General features: G+C 42.3%; 11 non-coding genes across 11 annotated transcripts; 5 read left to right on the top strand and 6 right to left on the bottom strand.

Moving 5' to 3' along the window:
* Positions 1-425: 425 nt before the first annotated feature.
* On the top strand, positions 426-497 carry trnad-guc (transfer RNA aspartic acid (anticodon GUC)). The gene has a single exon. It is a non-coding gene; the product is annotated as a tRNA-Asp (tRNA).
* Positions 498-2,417: 1,920 nt separating this feature from the next.
* trnal-uaa (transfer RNA leucine (anticodon UAA)) lies at positions 2,418-2,487 on the bottom strand. Its single transcript has one exon. It is a non-coding gene; the product is annotated as a tRNA-Leu (tRNA).
* Positions 2,488-2,727: 240 nt separating this feature from the next.
* Positions 2,728-2,799, top strand: trnad-guc (transfer RNA aspartic acid (anticodon GUC)). Its single transcript has one exon. It is a non-coding gene; the product is annotated as a tRNA-Asp (tRNA).
* Positions 2,800-4,731: 1,932 nt separating this feature from the next.
* On the bottom strand, positions 4,732-4,804 carry trnav-aac (transfer RNA valine (anticodon AAC)). The gene has a single exon. It is a non-coding gene; the product is annotated as a tRNA-Val (tRNA).
* Positions 4,805-5,044: 240 nt separating this feature from the next.
* trnad-guc (transfer RNA aspartic acid (anticodon GUC)) lies at positions 5,045-5,116 on the top strand. The gene has a single exon. It is a non-coding gene; the product is annotated as a tRNA-Asp (tRNA).
* Positions 5,117-7,052: 1,936 nt separating this feature from the next.
* trnav-aac (transfer RNA valine (anticodon AAC)) lies at positions 7,053-7,125 on the bottom strand. The gene has a single exon. It is a non-coding gene; the product is annotated as a tRNA-Val (tRNA).
* Positions 7,126-7,366: 241 nt separating this feature from the next.
* On the top strand, positions 7,367-7,438 carry trnad-guc (transfer RNA aspartic acid (anticodon GUC)). The gene has a single exon. It is a non-coding gene; the product is annotated as a tRNA-Asp (tRNA).
* A 1,936-nt stretch (positions 7,439-9,374) lies between these two features.
* trnav-aac (transfer RNA valine (anticodon AAC)) lies at positions 9,375-9,447 on the bottom strand. Its single transcript has one exon. It is a non-coding gene; the product is annotated as a tRNA-Val (tRNA).
* A 1,645-nt stretch (positions 9,448-11,092) lies between these two features.
* trnal-cag (transfer RNA leucine (anticodon CAG)) lies at positions 11,093-11,175 on the top strand. Its single transcript has one exon. It is a non-coding gene; the product is annotated as a tRNA-Leu (tRNA).
* A 2,335-nt stretch (positions 11,176-13,510) lies between these two features.
* On the bottom strand, positions 13,511-13,582 carry trnae-cuc (transfer RNA glutamic acid (anticodon CUC)). The gene has a single exon. It is a non-coding gene; the product is annotated as a tRNA-Glu (tRNA).
* A 4,513-nt stretch (positions 13,583-18,095) lies between these two features.
* trnas-aga (transfer RNA serine (anticodon AGA)) lies at positions 18,096-18,177 on the bottom strand. The gene has a single exon. It is a non-coding gene; the product is annotated as a tRNA-Ser (tRNA).
* Between the last annotated feature and the right edge of the window lie 121 nt (positions 18,178-18,298).

Raw genomic sequence — 18,298 nt, 5'->3', positions numbered from 1 at the left:
CCCACGTTCACCAGAAATCTACTGGTTACTATGTAGGACTACAAACCGAAGTTAAAAACAAACTGAAGCTGAAGAAAACCCTAAACGTTAACGGAACGATCCGCAGACCCGATTGACTGACGGAGAGAGGGCCGAGGGAGCGCATTTCTCCATGTCTGTGTGTGTGTGATTGATCCGAGCGCGGGTTTGTAGGCGGGGGGGGGGTGGGGGGGGGGGGGGCGCGGTGATTATCACAGAACGCTTGCAAATGTTCAAAAAGCTACAAAATAGAGATTTTAAAACTAGATCAGTCACAGATGCTTTGTCATGGATTTGAATGATAGCAAATATGTAGTAAACCTAAATATTCTACATGCATTGACTGTGGTCTGAATGTTGGAATAGCGCCACTATTTCTTGATGTGCCAAATATTAAGCTTGGGCATTCCTCGTTAGTATAATGGACAGTATCTCCGCCTGTCACGCGGAAGATCGGGGTTCGATTCCCCGACGGGGAGACTTTTCTACCAGCTAACCAATGCAAGGCCTCGAGGAAGTCCCGGCGAACGCGTGGGACTACTCGGGAAAGTGGGCCTGGCTCAAGCTGTGTTCAGCATGGAAGGAGAACTCCGGATCCTAAATGGGAATGTTTTCAAGCGATTGAAAGAGCACAACTCCTGGACGTGAACAAAACGTCACAAGGTGCGCAGGAGTTGGGAGAGTGTCAAGTCTAGCCACCTTGGAATTCCATTTATGCTCTTTGCAGACTATGTGGTTCATTTGGCTTTATCAGGCATTGATCTACAGCTTCCACTGGGGTGAATCATGAGGGGGAAAGCGTGCCTTGGCTCAGGCTGTGTTCAGCATGGGAGGAGAACTCCTGACCCTAAATGGGAATATCGTCAAGCGATGGAAAAAGCATATCTACTGGACAGAACAGCACCTCACAAGGCGCAGCAGAAGGTGGGAGAGTGTCAAGTCTGGGCACCTATAATTCCTCTTCTGCTCTTTCCAGATTGTTGTTCTGTGGGCTTCATCAAACAGTGATCTACAGCACCCACTGGGGCAGATTGAAGTCCAGTGTCAAGCATCGTAATCAAAGTCAGCCCCTCCAAATCTCAAAGCTCAGGATTTCTCCCACGGGTTGGGAGTCAATTGCTGTCCCAAGTGAAGACGTCTTGTATCTCAAAAGCTTATTTCAAACAGTGCAACTTGTTCCAACACAAAAACCACAATACTACTGAAACTTTGGATGGTCGCCTCGCCCTCTCACACGGAAGACTGGGGTTTATTCCCGATGGGGAGATCTGTCTACCAGCTGCTAATTATTTCCCAAGGCTAAATCGACACTATTATCATCTGTCAGAGTAGTTTGGATACAAGGCCCAACCATAGCAAAAGATATGACATTTTTAAGAATGTATTATAGTGGATATACTCCAAGAAAGACAAAGGTTTTACAAAAGGATTGAGAATGATCCTGCTATCAAAGATATGTTTCAGTGACGATATGATCACCTACTTCAGGATCCAGGAACGTAGGCAGACAGCAGGAACTAAGACGGATCCAGAATGTAAACATCAACTATGAGGCTAGGAAGTTGAGGTTCAGGTAATTTAATTCAATTCAATTTTATTTATATAGCGCCAAATCACAACAACACTTATCTCATTGCGCTTTTCATAAAAGAGCAGGTCCAGACCATCTTCTGTGATGTTATTTACAGAAACCGGAAAATTCCACCAAGAGCAAGCACTAGGCGAAAGAGGCAAGGAAAAAACTGAGCCAGAACTACCTATAAGCTTCATCAAAGAGGAAAGTCTCAAGCCTACTCTTAAATGTGGAGATGGTGTCTGCCTCTGAACCCAACGGGAAACCCGGTGAGGAGCTTGATAGCTGAACACTCTGGCTCCCATTCTACTTTTGGAGACTTTAGGAACCACAAGGAAACCTGCATTCTGGGAGAGCAGTGCTCTGGGGTAATAAGGTACAATGAGCTCTTTAAGATAAGATGGTGCTTGAACATGAAGAGCTTTGTAGGTGAGAAGAAGGATTTTAAATTCTATTCTGGATTTTACAGGAAGCCAATGCAGAGAAGCCAAACCAGGAGAGATGTGATCTCTTTTTCTGGTTCCTATCAGAACACGTGCTGCAGCATTCTGGATCAGCTGAAGAATCTTTATGGACTCTTTTAAGCAACCTGATAATAAAGAACTGGAGTAATCCAGCTTAGAAGTAACAAATGCGTGTGGACTAGTTTTTCTGCATCAATTTTCGACAGGATACTCCTGAATCTCTGAATGTGATGACTACTGCACTGGGGAAACTTCGGCAGGCCTGGCCACGATTTCACGTCAGGGAGATTTTTCCGTGAAGGTTATGGAGAGTTTAACTTCGCAGAGTTTGATTGTGCGAAGTCAATACAAACAAAGAAATGTGTTTCCGCCCTGTTTCGAACAGGGGACCTTCGTGTTAGGCGAACGTGATAACCACTACACTACGGAAACTGACGAAATTCATTTATTTTGCATATTTGTGGGAAAATGCACCATTTTTATTTTACTGCAAATGTTCAAAAAGCTACAAAATAGAGATTTTAAACTAGATTCAGTCACAGATGCTTTGTCATGGATTTGAATGATAGCAAATATGTAGTAAACCTAAATATTTCTACATGCATTGACTGTGGTCTGAATGTTGGAATAGCGCCACCTATTTCTTGATGTGCCAATATTAAGCTTGGGCATTCCTCGTTAGTATAATGGACAGTATCTCCGCCTGTCACGCGGAAGATCGGGGTTCGATTCCCCGACGGGGAGACTTTTCTACCAGCTAACCAATGCAAGGCCTCGAGGAAGTCCGGCGAACGCGTGGGACTACTCGGGAAAGTGGGCCTTGGCTCAAGCTGTGTTCAGCATGGAAGGAGAACTCCTGATCCTAAATGGGAATGTTTTCAAGCGATTGAAAGAGCACAACTCCTGGACGTGAACAAACGTCACAAGGTGCCGCAGGAGTTGGGAGAGTGTCAAGTCTAGCCACCTTGGAATTCCATTTATGCTCTTGCAGACTATGTGGTTCATTTGGCTTTATCAGGCATTGATCTACAGCTTCCACTGGGGTGAATCATGAGGGGGAAAGCGTGCCTTGGCTCAGGCTGTGTTCAGCATGGGAGGAGAACTCCTGACCCTAAATGGGAATATCGTCAAGCGATGGAAAAAGCATATCTACTGGACATGAACAGCACCTCACAAGGCGCAGCAGAAGGTGGGAGAGTGTCAAGTCTGGGCACCTTATAATTCCTCTTCTGCTCTTTCCAGATTATGTTGTTCTGTGGGCTTCATCAAACAGTGATCTACAGCACCCACTGGGGCAGATTGAAGTCCAGTGTCAAGCATTCGTAATCAAAGTCAGCCCCTCCAAATCTCAAAGCTCAGGATTTCTCCCATCGGGTTGGGAGTCAATTGCTGTCCCAAGTGAAGACGTTCTTGTATCTCAAAAGCTTATTTCAAACAGTGCAACTTGTTCCAACACAAAAACCACAATACTACTGAAACTTTGGATGGTCGCCTCCGCCTCTCACACGGAAGACTGGGGTTTTATTTCCCGATGGGGAGATCTGTCTACCAGCTGCTAATTATTTCCCAAGCTAAATCGACACTATTATCATCTGTCAGAGTAGTTTGGATACAAGGCCCAACCATAGCAAAAGATATGACATTTTTTAAGAATGTATTATAGTGGATATACTCCAAGAAAGACAAAGGTTTTACAAAAGGATTGAGAATGATCCTGCTATCAAAGATATGTTTTCAGTGACGATATGATCACCTACTTCAGGATCCAGGAACGTAGGCAGACAGCAGGAACCTAAGACGGATCCAAGAATGTAAAACATCAACTATGAGGCTAGGAAGTTGAGGTTCAGGTAATTTAATTCAATTCAATTTTATTTATATAGCGCCAAATCACAACAACACTTATCTCATTGCGCTTTTCATAAAAGAGCAGGTCCAGACCATCTTCTGTGATGTTATTTACAGAAACCGGAAAATTCCCACCAAGAGCAAGCACTAGGCGAAAGAGGCAAGGAAAAACTGAGCCAGAACTACCTATAAGCTTCATCAAAGAGGAAAGTCTCAAGCCTACTCTTAAATGTGGAGATGGTGTCTGCCTCCTGAACCCAAACGGGAACCCGGTGAGGAGCTTGATAGCTGAACACTCTGGCTCCCATTCTACTTTTGGAGACTTTAGGAACCACAAGGAACCCTGCATTCTGGAGAGCAGTGCTCTGGTGGGGTAATAAGGTACAATGAGCTCTTTAAGATAAGATGGTGCTTGAACATGAAGAGCTTTGTAGGTGAGAAGAAGGATTTTAAATTCTATTCTGGATTTTACAGGAAGCCAATGCAGAGAAGCCAAACCAGGAGAGATGTGATCTCTTTTCTGGTTCCTATCAGAACACGTGCTGCAGCATTCTGGATCAGCTGAAGAATCTTTATGGACTCTTTTAAGCAACCTGATAATAAAGAACTGGAGTAATCCAGCTTAGAAGTAACAAATGCGTGGACTAGTTTTTCTGCATCAATTTTCGACAGGATACTCCTGAATCTCTGAATGTGATGACTACTGCACTGGGGAAACTTCGGCAGGCCTGGCCACGATTTCACGTCAGGGAGATTTTTCCGTGAAGGTTATGGAGAGTTTAACTTCGCAGAGTTTGATTGTGCGAAGTCAATACAAACAAAGAAATGTGTTTCCGCCCTGTTTCGAACAGGGGACCTTTCGCGTGTTAGGCGAACGTGATAACCACTACACTACGGAAACTGACGAAATTCATTTATTTTGCATATTGTGGGAAAATGCACCATTTTTATTTTACTGCAAATGTTCAAAAAGCTACAAAATAGAGATTTTAAACTAGATTCAGTCACAGATGCTTTGTCATGGATTTGAATGATAGCAAATATGTAGTAAACCTAAATATTTCTACATGCATTGACTGTGGTCTGAATGTTGGAATAGCGCCACCTATTTCTTGATGTGCCAAATATTAAGCTTGGGCATTCCTCGTTAGTATAATGGACAGTATCTCCGCCTGTCACGCGGAAGATCGGGGTTCGATTCCCCGACGGGGAGACTTTTCTACCAGCTAACCAATGCAAGGCCTCGAGGAAGTCCCGGCGAACGCGTGGGACTACTCGGGAAAGTGGGCCTTGGCTCAAGCTGTGTTCAGCATGGAAGGAGAACTCCTGATCCTAAATGGGAATGTTTTCAAGCGATTGAAAGAGCACAACTCCTGGACGTGAACAAAACGTCACAAGGTGCCGCAGGAGTTGGGAGAGTGTCAAGTCTAGCCACCTTGGAATTCCATTTATGCTCTTTGCAGACTATGTGGTTCATTTGGCTTTATCAGGCATTGATCTACAGCTTCCACTGGGGTGAATCATGAGGGGGAAAGCGTGCCTTGGCTCAGGCTGTGTTCAGCATGGGAGGAGAACTCCTGACCCTAAATGGGAATATCGTCAAGCGATGGAAAAAGCATATCTACTGGACATGAACAGCACCTCACAAGGCGCAGCAGAAGGTGGGAGAGTGTCAAGTCTGGGCACCTTATAATTCCTCTTCTGCTCTTTCCAGATTATGTTGTTCTGTGGGCTTCATCAAACAGTGATCTACAGCACCCACTGGGGCAGATTGAAGTCCAGTGTCAAGCATTCGTAATCAAAGTCAGCCCCTCCAAATCTCAAAGCTCAGGATTTCTCCCATCGGGTTGGGAGTCAATTGCTGTCCCAAGTGAAGACGTTCTTGTATCTCAAAAGCTTATTTCAAACAGTGCAACTTGTTCCAACACAAAAACCACAATACTACTGAAACTTTGGATGGTCGCCTCCGCCTCTCACACGGAAGACTGGGGTTTTATTCCCGATGGGGAGATCTGTCTACCAGCTGCTAATTATTTCCCAAGGCTAAATCGACACTATTATCATCTGTCAGAGTAGTTTGGATACAAGGCCCAACCATAGCAAAAGATATGACATTTTTTAAGAATGTATTATAGTGGATATACTCCAAGAAAGACAAAGGTTTTACAAAAGGATTGAGAATGATCCTGCTATCAAAGATATGTTTTCAGTGACGATATGATCACCTACTTCAGGATCCAGGAACGTAGGCAGACAGCAGGAACCTAAGACGGATCCAAGAATGTAAAACATCAACTATGAGGCTAGGAAGTTGAGGTTCAGGTAATTTAATTCAATTCAATTTTATTTATATAGCGCCAAATCACAACAACACTTATCTCATTGCGCTTTTCATAAAAGAGCAGGTCCAGACCATCTTCTGTGATGTTATTTACAGAAACCGGAAAATTCCCACAAGAGCAAGCACTAGGCGAAAGAGGCAAGGAAAAACTGAGCCAGAACTACCTATAAGCTTCATCAAAGAGGAAAGTCTCAAGCCTACTCTTAAATGTGGAGATGGTGTCTGCCTCCTGAACCCAAACGGGAACCCGGTGAGGAGCTTGATAGCTGAACACTCTGGCTCCCATTCTACTTTTGGAGACTTTAGGAACCACAAGGAACCCTGCATTCTGGGAGAGCAGTGCTCTGGTGGGGTAATAAGGTACAATGAGCTCTTTAAGATAAGATGGTGCTTGAACATGAAGAGCTTTGTAGGTGAGAAGAAGGATTTTAAATTCTATTCTGGATTTTACAGGAAGCCAATGCAGAGAAGCCAAACCAGGAGAGATGTGATCTCTTTTTCTGGTTCCTATCAGAACACGTGCTGCAGCATTCTGGATCAGCTGAAGAATCTTTATGGACTCTTTTAAGCAACCTGATAATAAAGAACTGGAGTAATCCAGCTTAGAAGTAACAAATGCGTGGACTAGTTTTTCTGCATCAATTTTCGACAGGATACTCCTGAATCTCTGAATGTGATGACTACTGCACTGGGGAAACTTCGGCAGGCCTGGCCACGATTTCACGTCAGGGAGATTTTTCCGTGAAGGTTATGGAGAGTTTAACTTCGCAGAGTTTGATTGTGCGAAGTCAATACAAACAAAGAAATGTGTTTCCGCCCTGTTTCGAACAGGGGACCTTTCGCGTGTTAGGCGAACGTGATAACCACTACACTACGGAAACTGACGAAATTCATTTATTTTGCATATTTGTGGGAAAATGCACCATTTTTATTTTACTGCAAATGTTCAAAAAGCTACAAAATAGAGATTTTAAACTAGATTCAGTCACAGATGCTTTGTCATGGATTTGAATGATAGCAAATATGTAGTAAACCTAAATATTTCTACATGCATTGACTGTGGTCTGAATGTTGGAATAGCGCCACCTATTTCTTGATGTGCCAAATATTAAGCTTGGGCATTCCTCGTTAGTATAATGGACAGTATCTCCGCCTGTCACGCGGAAGATCGGGGTTCGATTCCCCGACGGGGAGACTTTTCTACCAGCTAACCAATGCAAGGCCTCGAGGAAGTCCCGGCGAACGCGTGGGACTACTCGGGAAAGTGGGCCTTGGCTCAAGCTGTGTTCAGCATGGAAGGAGAACTCCTGATCCTAAATGGGAATGTTTTCAAGCGATTGAAAGAGCACAACTCCTGGACGTGAACAAAACGTCACAAGGTGCCGCAGGAGTTGGGAGAGTGTCAAGTCTAGCCACCTTGGAATTCCATTTATGCTCTTTGCAGACTATGTGGTTCATTTGGCTTTATCAGGCATTGATCTACAGCTTCCACTGGGGTGAATCATGAGGGGGAAAGCGTGCCTTGGCTCAGGCTGTGTTCAGCATGGGAGGAGAACTCCTGACCCTAAATGGGAATATCGTCAAGCGATGGAAAAAGCATATCTACTGGACATGAACAGCACCTCACAAGGCGCAGCAGAAGGTGGGAGAGTGTCAAGTCTGGGCACCTTATAATTCCTCTTCTGCTCTTTCCAGATTATGTTGTTCTGTGGGCTTCATCAAACAGTGATCTACAGCACCCACTGGGGCAGATAGAAGTCCAGTGTCAAGCATTCGTAATCAAAGTCAGCCCCTCCAAATCTCAAAGCTCAGGATTTCTCCCATCGGGTTGGAGTCAATTGCTGTCCCAAGTGAAGACGTTCTTGTATCTCAAAAGCTTATTTCAAACAGTGCAACTTGTTCCAACACAAAAACCACAATACTACTGAAACTTTGGATGGTCGCCTCCGCCTCTCCCACGGAAGACTGGGGTTTTATTTCCCGATGGGGAGATCTGTCTACCAGCTGCTAATTATTTCCCAAGGCTAAATCGACACTAGTATCATCTGCCAGAGTAGTTTGGATACGAGGCCCAACCATAGCAAAAGATATGACATTTTTTAAGAATGTATTATAGTGGATATACTCCAAGAAAGACAAAGGTTTTACAAAAGGATTGAGAATGATCCTGCTATCAAAGATATGTTTTCAGTGACGATATGATCACCTACTTCAGGATCCAGGAACGTAGGCAGACAGCAGGAACCTAAGACGGATCCAAGAATGTAAAACATCAACTATGAGGCTAGGAAGTTGAGGTTCAGGTAATTTAATTCAATTCAATTTAATTTATATAGCGCCAAATCACAACAACACTTATCTCATTGGGCTTTTCATAAAAGAGCAGGTCCAGACCATCTTCTGTGATGTTATTTACAGAAACCGGAAAATTCCCACCAAGAGCAAGCACTAGGCGAAAGAGGCAAGGAAAAACTGAGCCAGAACTACCTTTAAGCTTCATCAAAGAGGAAAGTCTCAAGCCTACTCTTAAATGTGGAGATGGTGTCTGCCTCCTGAACCCAAACGGGAACCTGGTGAGGAGCTTGATAGCTGAACACTCTGGCTCCCATTCTTCTTTTGGAGATTTTAGGAACAACAAGGAACCCTGCATTCTTGGAGCGCAGTGCTCTGGTGGGGTAATAAGGTACAATGAGCTCTTTAAGACAAGATGGTGCTTGAACATGAAGAGCTTTGTAGGTGAGAAGAAGGATTTTAAATTCTATTCTGGATTTTACAGGAAGCCAATGCAGAGAAGCCAAACCAGGAGAGATGTGATCTCTTTTTCTGGTTCCTATCAGAACACGTGCTGCAGCATTCTGGATCAGCTGAAGAATCTTTATGGACTCTTTTAAGCAACCTGATAATAAAGAACTGGAGTAATCCAGCTTAGAAGTAACAAATGCGTAGACTAGTTTTTCTGCATCATTTTTGACAGGATATTCCTGAATCTCTGAATGTGATGACTACTGCACTGGGGAAACTTCGGTAGGCCTGGCCACGATTTCACGTCAGGGAGATTTTTCCGTGAAGGTTATGGAGAGTTTAACTTCGCAGAGTTTGATTGTGCAAAGTCAATACAAACAAAGATATGTGTTTCCGCCCTGTTTCGAACAGGGGACCTTTCGCGTGTTAGGCGAACGTGATAACCACTACACTACGGAAACTGACGAAAAGCATTTATTTTGCATATTTGTGGGAAAATGCACCATTTTTCTTTTACTGCAAATGTTCAAAAAGCTACAAAATAGAGATTTTAAACTAGATTCAGTCACAGATGCTTTGTCATGGATTTGAATGATAGCAAATATGTAGTAAACCTAAATATTTCTACATGCATTGACTGTGGTCTGAATGTTGGAATAGCGCCACCTATTTCTTGATGTGCCAAATATTAGGCTTGGGCATTCCTCATTAGTATACTGGACAGTATCTCCGCCTATCACGCGGAAGATCGGGGTTCGATTCCCCGACGGGGAGATTTTTCTACCAGCTAACCAATGCTACAAGGCCTCGAGGAAGCGTGGGACTACTCGGGAAAGTGGACCTTGGCTCAAGCTGTGTTCAGCATGGGAGGAGAACTCCTGACCCTAAATGGGAATATTTTCAAGCGATGGAATGAACGAAACGTCACAAGGCGAAGCAGGAGTTTGAAGAGTGTCAAGTCTAGCCACCTTGGAATTCCATTTATGCTCTTTGCAGACGATGTGGTTCATTTGGCTTTATCAGGCATTGATCTACAGCTTCCACTGGGGTGAATCATGAGGGGGAAAGTGGGCCTTGGCTCAGGCTGTGTTCAGCATGGGAGGAGAACTCCTGACCCTAAATGGGAATATTGTCAAGCGATGGAAAAAGCATATCTACTGGACATGAACAGCACCTCACAAGGCGCAGCAGACGGTGGAAGAGCAACTGTATTGATCTCATGTTATTTTCCAGATTGGTTCAGCTGCTAAATTTAAATTATCAGTCAGGATTTACTGACTAACTGACCGACTGACTGACTCCTAACTGACCTCAGGCCTCAACACCAACAGCAATTTCATGTGTTAACAGGTCGAGTTTTACATTTAGGTCGACACTTGATTTCACAGTCACTTGCTTTGGAAGCCTGGGTAGCTCAGTCAGTAGAGCATCAGACTTTTAATCTGAGGGTCCAGGGTTCAAGTCCCTGTTCAGGCGTAGAGTTGCACGTTCTGCTAGATGAGTTGTCCATTTGACATGCTTGTATGGACATGGACAAATTCAGACACTATCATATCATGTGTGTTCCATGCGCAAGTCTTTAAAAAGAATTTTGACTGTTTTTCAAGCAGGTTTGTATCATAACAATGTTGTTGGTAAGTCTAAATGAACAATGGGCAACCTACATCCATCTTGCTAGCACCCACCTCTCTGTACTCATCTCCCTGCTTGGATAGTATGTCCAAGGACATACGATTTATGTTCTATAACCCTTTTCATTGGTTTGCTACGACTCTTAAATAATTCCTTTCATTGTATCAATCTCAGAAATAACCAAAGAATGACAAATTCCATTCATGTGCTTGTGTTCAACCACCTGTCACTGTATTTTTAGCAGCAGTAGTGTTTTTTAGTTTTTTTAAAACACCTGCCCCGTGTGAGGGTTGAGCTCACGACCTTCAGATTATGAGACTGACGCGCTGCCTACTGCGCCAACAAGGCAACAAAAGACATTGCAATGGTTGGTCTCAGTCTTTGGATGGTATAGGTAGCGCCCTGTCAGACATGTCATTTAATTTACTATATAATCATTTTTGAGACAGGTCCTACTGTAGATCTGTTGGATCAGTCAGGATGGCCGAGCGGTCCAAGGCGCTGCGTTCAGGTTGCAGTCTCCACTGGAGGCGTGGGTTCAAATCCCACTTCTGACAACTAGTATTTTCATTTGGAACTAATGTCTAAGAGTTGATATGGGGAATAAAGAACTTAGCAGTTCTTTGTATTTAAGAGGACATGAATGTGCATGAGAAACGCAATTCCAAGTGCAGAGTTTTGTGAGCATCTTTATTGTCAACACATGTAAAGTTCCTTAGGGGCCCGTAGTGGATGAAATGGTAAAACACTTGGCCCTGGATGCATAGAATTCCTGCCATATTGAGAGACAAAGTTTGAGTGTCCTGAAAAAGGGTCTTGAACTCTATCTCCCCGACCTCTTTTTTTTTACTGTTTCTTGTTATGTCACGGCAAGAAGTATTATGCTTTTGAGTCGTTTGTCCATCTCTACATCAGAATCAGAAATAAAAAAAACATCAGACATATGCAGTCTTTGTGGCGCAATAGGTCAGCGCAGTCGGCTGTTAACTGAAAGGATGGTGGTTCAAGTCCACCCAGGGACGTTTGTTGCTTAAATAATCTGGAGAGAACTAACTCTGGGATTTATCCTTCTTCAGGAGACTGTAGAGCAGCCTGAAGACAACCCAAGTGGCCTTATGTCTATCAGAAGATACAGTTCTGGAAACCATGTACATATTTATCTTTACAGTCATCAGAGAAGGGAAGTTACGAAGTACAAATACTTCGTTAACAAAATAACGAAGTACAAATACTTCGTTAACAAAATAACGAAGTACAAACACTTCATTACTGTACTTAAGTAGATTTTTCGGATATTTTTACTTTACTCTTTATTTTTTTGGCGACTTTTTACTTTTACTCCTTACATTTTACCACAATATTGGTACTTTCTACTCCCTACATTTTACAAAATTGGCTTGTTACTTTAGTTTTGTGCTAAAGGTTTTCTATCAGGTGTGATTTGGAGTCCATGTCGGAGACTAGCGCGGACACGCGCCTCACACCACGAGCAGGCGCGCACGGCACACGGAGATAAAAGTGAGAGAAAAGAAAAAGAGACTAGCTGTCTGGAGGATAACCAGTTGAGATCGTGTGCGTCTTTGAGAACTGTAAGTCATATAACTGATGTTGTCAGTTCATGTAAGCCTGTTGTTGTGTTGGTCTGTAGTTCTGGTACATTTAAAAGTTAGCTTGTTTACGTTCTTCTACTGTTGGCTAGGTTACACCTGGCTGTTGATTCGATATAATGGCGATTGTTGAACGTCCTTGCTCATTAAGATAATGTAATTAGTAGTTGGTTTATTGTTATTATTTACTAGCATATATGATTCCTATACATTGTGTATGGTAGCCTTTACAATGTTGTTTATTTCATTTATTACCACACACACATTCATAGTAGAGCTGCCCCCCCATGTTTATACTGATGATTGATTGTAATAAAGCAGTAACAGAGAGTTGTCTCCGTCTGTGTTTTAACAGACACACCTGGGCCGAAGTTGGAAACCACAATCAGCTTTAAATCCAGTTCTAATCTAGTCCTCACTAAATTTCAAATAATTTCCCTGGAGTTACCATTACAAAATGTAATCTAATTAAATTGGAACATACACAGACTTCTCACAAAATCACACTTGAATTCATATCTTGCTACTCGGTCAGAATCTTATAACCTGGAGTCCCAGTCTCTGTCAACATAAATAGGCTATATGTTTATATATGTTTTAGACCTATTGGCAGACGGCCATTTAAAATGTAGGCAATGGCATATAAAGAATAAAGAATAAAGAGTCTATTCTCCATGTCCACTGTAGTTTCTCAGTGTGCTCTCTAGTAACATCTGTCTGGTCCAGGGAGCTTTGTTATTCATAAGGCTACTTTTACTTTTATATTTAAGTATATTGCTAAGCCTGTACAGATGGAGGAGAGATGAAATGTGTCAGTAATATAGGAGATTGTTGGCTGGAAGTATGGAGATACTAATATGCATTACTTAAAAGGAGAAAACTAAAAATATTCTATGGTCATGTAAGTATGTGTTTTCCAAGCATTCTGCAGGTGAATATAGAGCAGCCCAAAGATAACCCAAGGGCCTTACCTTTATCTGAAGGTACAGTTCTGAAAACCATGTACTGTACATATTAATCTTTACGGTCATTGGTATGCAGGTCACGTGATGTAATACAAGCAAATACATAAGGCCAGACAGAGACAAAAAGTGAGAGAAAAGAAAAAGAGACTAGCTGTCTAAAGGATAACCAGTTGAGATTGTGTGCGTCTTTGAGAACTGTAAGTCATATAACTCATGTTGTCAGTTCATTTAAAATAATGAGGAAGAATTTGACAAATCAAAATCAAGTCCAGGAACTTATTCTTTCAAACATCACACCTGAGTCTCTCAAGTCCTGACCATTCCCTGACCGGGAATCGAACCCGGGCCGCGGCGGTGAGAGCGCCGAATCCTAGCCACTAGACCATCAGGGAGTCACATCTATCAAATTTATCTTTGTAGATGTGAGTTTTCTTTTCACTTACTGGAATGACTCATATTGTTTTAGGCGAGGAATGGCGCCTGGCTAGAGCTTCAGAAGGCAGGCCATGACAGATTACACATCTGTCACATAGTCAGTTTGTAGTCTTAAATACCAAGTCTCTTGCTGTTCCTTGACTAGTCGGCCACCCCTGCTTTGCATCGCTCCAGGTATGTAGAAAAAAAATCTGTTATGCACCTTTGCATTGCGCTAAAATGTCAAAATTTGGACCTGAATCCAACAATAACATTACTTGACACTCACATACATTGGTTTTCAGTTAAAAATGTTGGTTAGGGGTTTAGTTACTGCTTGAAAAAATGAAAAGAATTGTTATTGAGATGGAGGCAGATGAAATGTTTATGACCCATCAATGATGACAAAAGGATACATACACTGTCTGGGTCTGATTTAAAGGAAATGGTACTCTTTAAAACGTTAAACTAATGAGGAAGAATTTGACAAATCAACGAAAAACTTGCTCTTTTAAATCTGGGATGTAATCAGGGAGTTACATCTATCAAATTTAATTTAACATATTGTTGGTTTATTGTTTTAGGCAAGAAATGGCTCATGGCTAGAGATTTAGAAGGCAGTGGTGCAAAATGCAAAACTGCCTGTTTCGATTTAATTACATGGTAATAATACAAAAACAGAGGTGTAGTGATTACTTGGAAATGCTTCAGGTAGTTTCTGAAATAAAAAACATGAATCAGTGGTGGAAAATGCAAAACTGTTTCTATTTTATTACGTAGTACTATTACAGTGACAGAGGTGTAGTGATACCTGGAAATACTTCCGGTAGTTACTGTCAAACAACCATGAATCAGTGGTGGAAAATGCAAAACTGCCTGTTTCAATTTATTATATGGTAATATTAGAATAACAGAGGTGCAGAGATTAGAGGTGCAGAGATTACCTGGAAATACTCACCATGAAATATGTCTTGTCCTTCACGTACGTAACGCTGTGCAATCTGACCAGCAGCTAAACACCTTCCACCATCAAGCACTGGCGACCGGGATCCTTGTAACGTTTATTTGAGTAACAAAGGGTGAAACTGGGAGAAAACACAATGACCAGTTACTTAGATAGTAATGAGTCACAGATATTAAACAAAGATAATTGTAAAAACAATATAACTACACAACAGGCTAGCAAAAATGTAAGATGAAATAAAGAAACACGTAATGTATTGTTATACAGTGTACGTAGTATAACCTATGTTGGGTATCTAAATAAACTAAGATATACTTACATGAGGCATTACCCAAGATAAAAGTGGCAAACTAGCTTACTGAAGTATACCGTCAGTTAGGGCTGAACAATATTGTGTTTTAGCATCAACATCGCGATGTGCGCATGCGCGAAAGTCACATTGCAGGACGTTACGATGTTGACGCTAATACTTTTTTGCTGCTTGATAGAAAAGTAACCTTTCACCGTTTCTCCTTTACATGATTATTACCATCCGACCGTTCCCCTTTAAGACAGGTAGCCATGTAGGCAACGTGTGTATGTGACGTTAGTCCGATGGGGTTTATTGTTATGGGAAGTGAGGCTCTCCGTGTGTAGAAAAGTAGCCTACCATTGGCAACAGCTGCCTCTGACACAGTGATGTCATAGTATTTGATGGGTAGTGAGTGACGCTACAGTAGTTGGGGTTTTATGTTCTCCTCAAATACAAACTAAACCCCCTGATTAATGCAACATAATCACAACGTCTCCCGGCCATTTCCCACCGCAGAAAGCTGCTATCAGCCAAGCTAAAGCTAATATAGTTAGCTTAAAGAAACAAGCAGAAAGCTGCTACCAGCCAGGCTAAAGCTAATACAACTAGCCCAAAGAAACAAGAGGCATGCAGGTCTGGTCAGTTTATCAAACTGACGAGCTGGCCTTGCTAGTCGACCACAACCTGAAATTTAGAGGAAGCAACATGCAGTCACTGTCATTCACGTTAACCTGGATTGATTATTATATGAATACAATGGTGTCATGCTAGTCAACCAGAGTATTTCTACCTGACGTCCCTCTCCAAAATCACTTCAGAAGAGTAATGTTAGTCACAGCGCTTAATTGCTTTGGTGTTTGTAAAGCAATAAAGTTCAACAAAGAATATGAAGGTAAATATGGTGCAAATGTGAGAGCGCGTAGATGTGATGTGAGCACTTAGAGAATATGATTTGAGAGCTTGTAGAAAAAAATTCTGTACTTGTACTTTATTTCATTTTTTTTTTCACTTCAGTCACTTTTCCACAGCGGCGAGTCTGCGCCCTCGACTTTTGCAACACTTCTTGTGATACATTTGGTGCAAAACTAAGTTGTACCTGTGGACTTAGTCTGTGGAGCTCTGCGCCAACAGGATGGGGGGGAGGGGGCAGCAGGGTTTTTATCCTCAGATGAGGGACAACTCTGTCCGGCTTATTTATGTAGCATGAAAGCTAGCATAAGCTTACTAGCATCTAGCCCGCTTCTAAATACTGTAAATACCTTTAATTATCTCAACACTTTTTAACAGTTAAACTGAAACACTGGAGCTCCAGGTGCTGCAGACGCAGACGGTCCGCCGTCAGTGGGGCTCGGCCAGCGGGGAAACATCGCTAGAAATCTCCGCTGCCGACCTCAACGGGATCTGATCTCCAGCGGGACATGGAAAGCTCCAGACCCGGTAGCAGCGGCACAACCCCCCATGAGCCCCCCGCCAGTGTTGGGGGAATAGCAAGCTAGCGTTAGCAAACTAACCAACCAGCCCGCTTAAAAAAAATAAAAATGTAATTTAAAATGCACGCATTATACCCATTGATGGCGGTCCGTCCGTGGCTGCAAGACCTGGAGATCACCGCCAGTGTTTTAGTTTGACTGTTTAAAGTGTTAGGATAATTAAAATGTATTTATTTATAAGCGGTGTTAGTTTGCTAACGCTAGCCTGCTAATCCACCAACACTAGTGGTGAGCGGGTCTGAAGCTATCCATGTCCGTCAGCAGCTGCAGGACCTGGAGCTCACCGCCAGTGTTTCAGTTTGACTGTTAAAAAGTGTTGAGATAATTAAAAAGTATTTGTTTAGAAGCAGGCTGGCTGCTAGTTAGCTAACGCTAGCTTCCATGCTACATAAATAAGCCGGACAGAGTTGTCCCTCACAGAAAAAAACACAGGTAAAATTAAAAAACACTGCATAAGCTTTGCTACTGTGTGTTCATTTAAATATAGGTACACCTACATGTAGGGTGACGAGATTGCAATATAAGCCTGTATATTAATATTAGGACTATCCATATGTCAAGGGTGTATATTAGGCGGTGCAGTACAGCCCGATCCAGCAGGGGAGAGTTCTAGCCCAACCAGGCTCCTCTCTTTACATTGTAAGCCTCACTGGGTGTCCAAACTAAAATGATAAGAGGCAACTTGGTAGACTCCTTACTGATGTTTATATCTGTACTCACAATGCCCTTTTTTTTAAAACACCAGCCAATCACAAGTCTTACATGTGAATAATCAATGTGTGAGTAATCAGGGAGCTCAATAAAAGATAGTTGCAAGGTCTACCAAATGTTTAACTTTACTACCCGTAAGCTGTTGGAACCTTGGTTGCCACAGGGTCCCAAATCTCCCCTCAAAATGTCAATCACAGACACTGAAGCGTGCTGGGCCCATAACCCAGAGGTTGAGGGATTGAAACCATCCTCTTCTAATTCCTGTGCTTTGTATCAGTATCAAGTCTATTTCCAGTCTGTTGATGTTTAACAAAGCATCTGATGTTGCAAGTGTCTGAAGTGAAATGTCTCCACCTGCTGAAGAGTAAACTTAATGGCATGTTGAGATTATTTCATCCATAAAAAAAGAAACTACAGTGCTCATACTCCTTTATTCCCGCTGTAACACCCATAAAAACTGGAGTGTAATACAGTAAATATACTACACTACAGGTAATAAATACTGTAAATAGAAACTGTAAAACATGTACGTTTAAAGTGCTTTCTACCAGTCAGATTATCACAGGAGGTAATATCTTCTGCAGCTCTTTTAAAGACTCTACCATAATACCTGCTGGAGATGCCAGGTCCTCATACATGTAAAGCATGAGCTCTACCACTGAGCTACATCCCTGAAGATTTTGAAATTCTTTTGACTTTTTTCTGAGATAGACTTAGACTTATCTTTATTAATCCTTTTGGGATGACTCCCGCAAGGAAATTGAAATATGCGGTGGCTTGAAATCAAACCTGGGCAAAATGCTTGCACTGCTATGGTATAAATCATAGTTGAAAAGTAAACACCTGTTGCCTTTCTGCTGGACAATACAACGTTCACTGCAAATCTTGTAACACAGATTGATAAGAAATACATTGGTGGAGACTGGTTGCTTCCAGTAGTTATGAGATAACACAATATTGTTTATGAAAGCACATCTGCGATTTGGAATACTTTGATGTGTCATTGGTTTGCTACCACTCTTAAAAACAGCGCTCGTTGTCGGCAGGATTCGAACCTGCGCAGGGAGACCCCAATGGATTTCTAGTCCATCGCCTTAACCACTCGGCCACAACAACGTAATAAGCAGTGCTAGGACTGTTTGCAGAAATGTTCATGTAGCACCTCAACACACCATATAATGCCTAAACTGCACTTGCAAAATAGCAGGGTGTTCAAATACTTATTTTCCTCACTGTA

The sequence above is a fragment of the Etheostoma spectabile genome, unplaced genomic scaffold (genome assembly GCF_008692095.1).
Source record: "Etheostoma spectabile isolate EspeVRDwgs_2016 unplaced genomic scaffold, UIUC_Espe_1.0 scaffold00019015, whole genome shotgun sequence".
In the NCBI taxonomy this organism is placed as follows: Eukaryota; Metazoa; Chordata; class Actinopteri; order Perciformes; family Percidae; genus Etheostoma; species Etheostoma spectabile.
The sequence above is the reverse complement of the archived record's forward strand: the minus strand, read 5'-3'. Positions and strand labels throughout refer to the sequence as shown.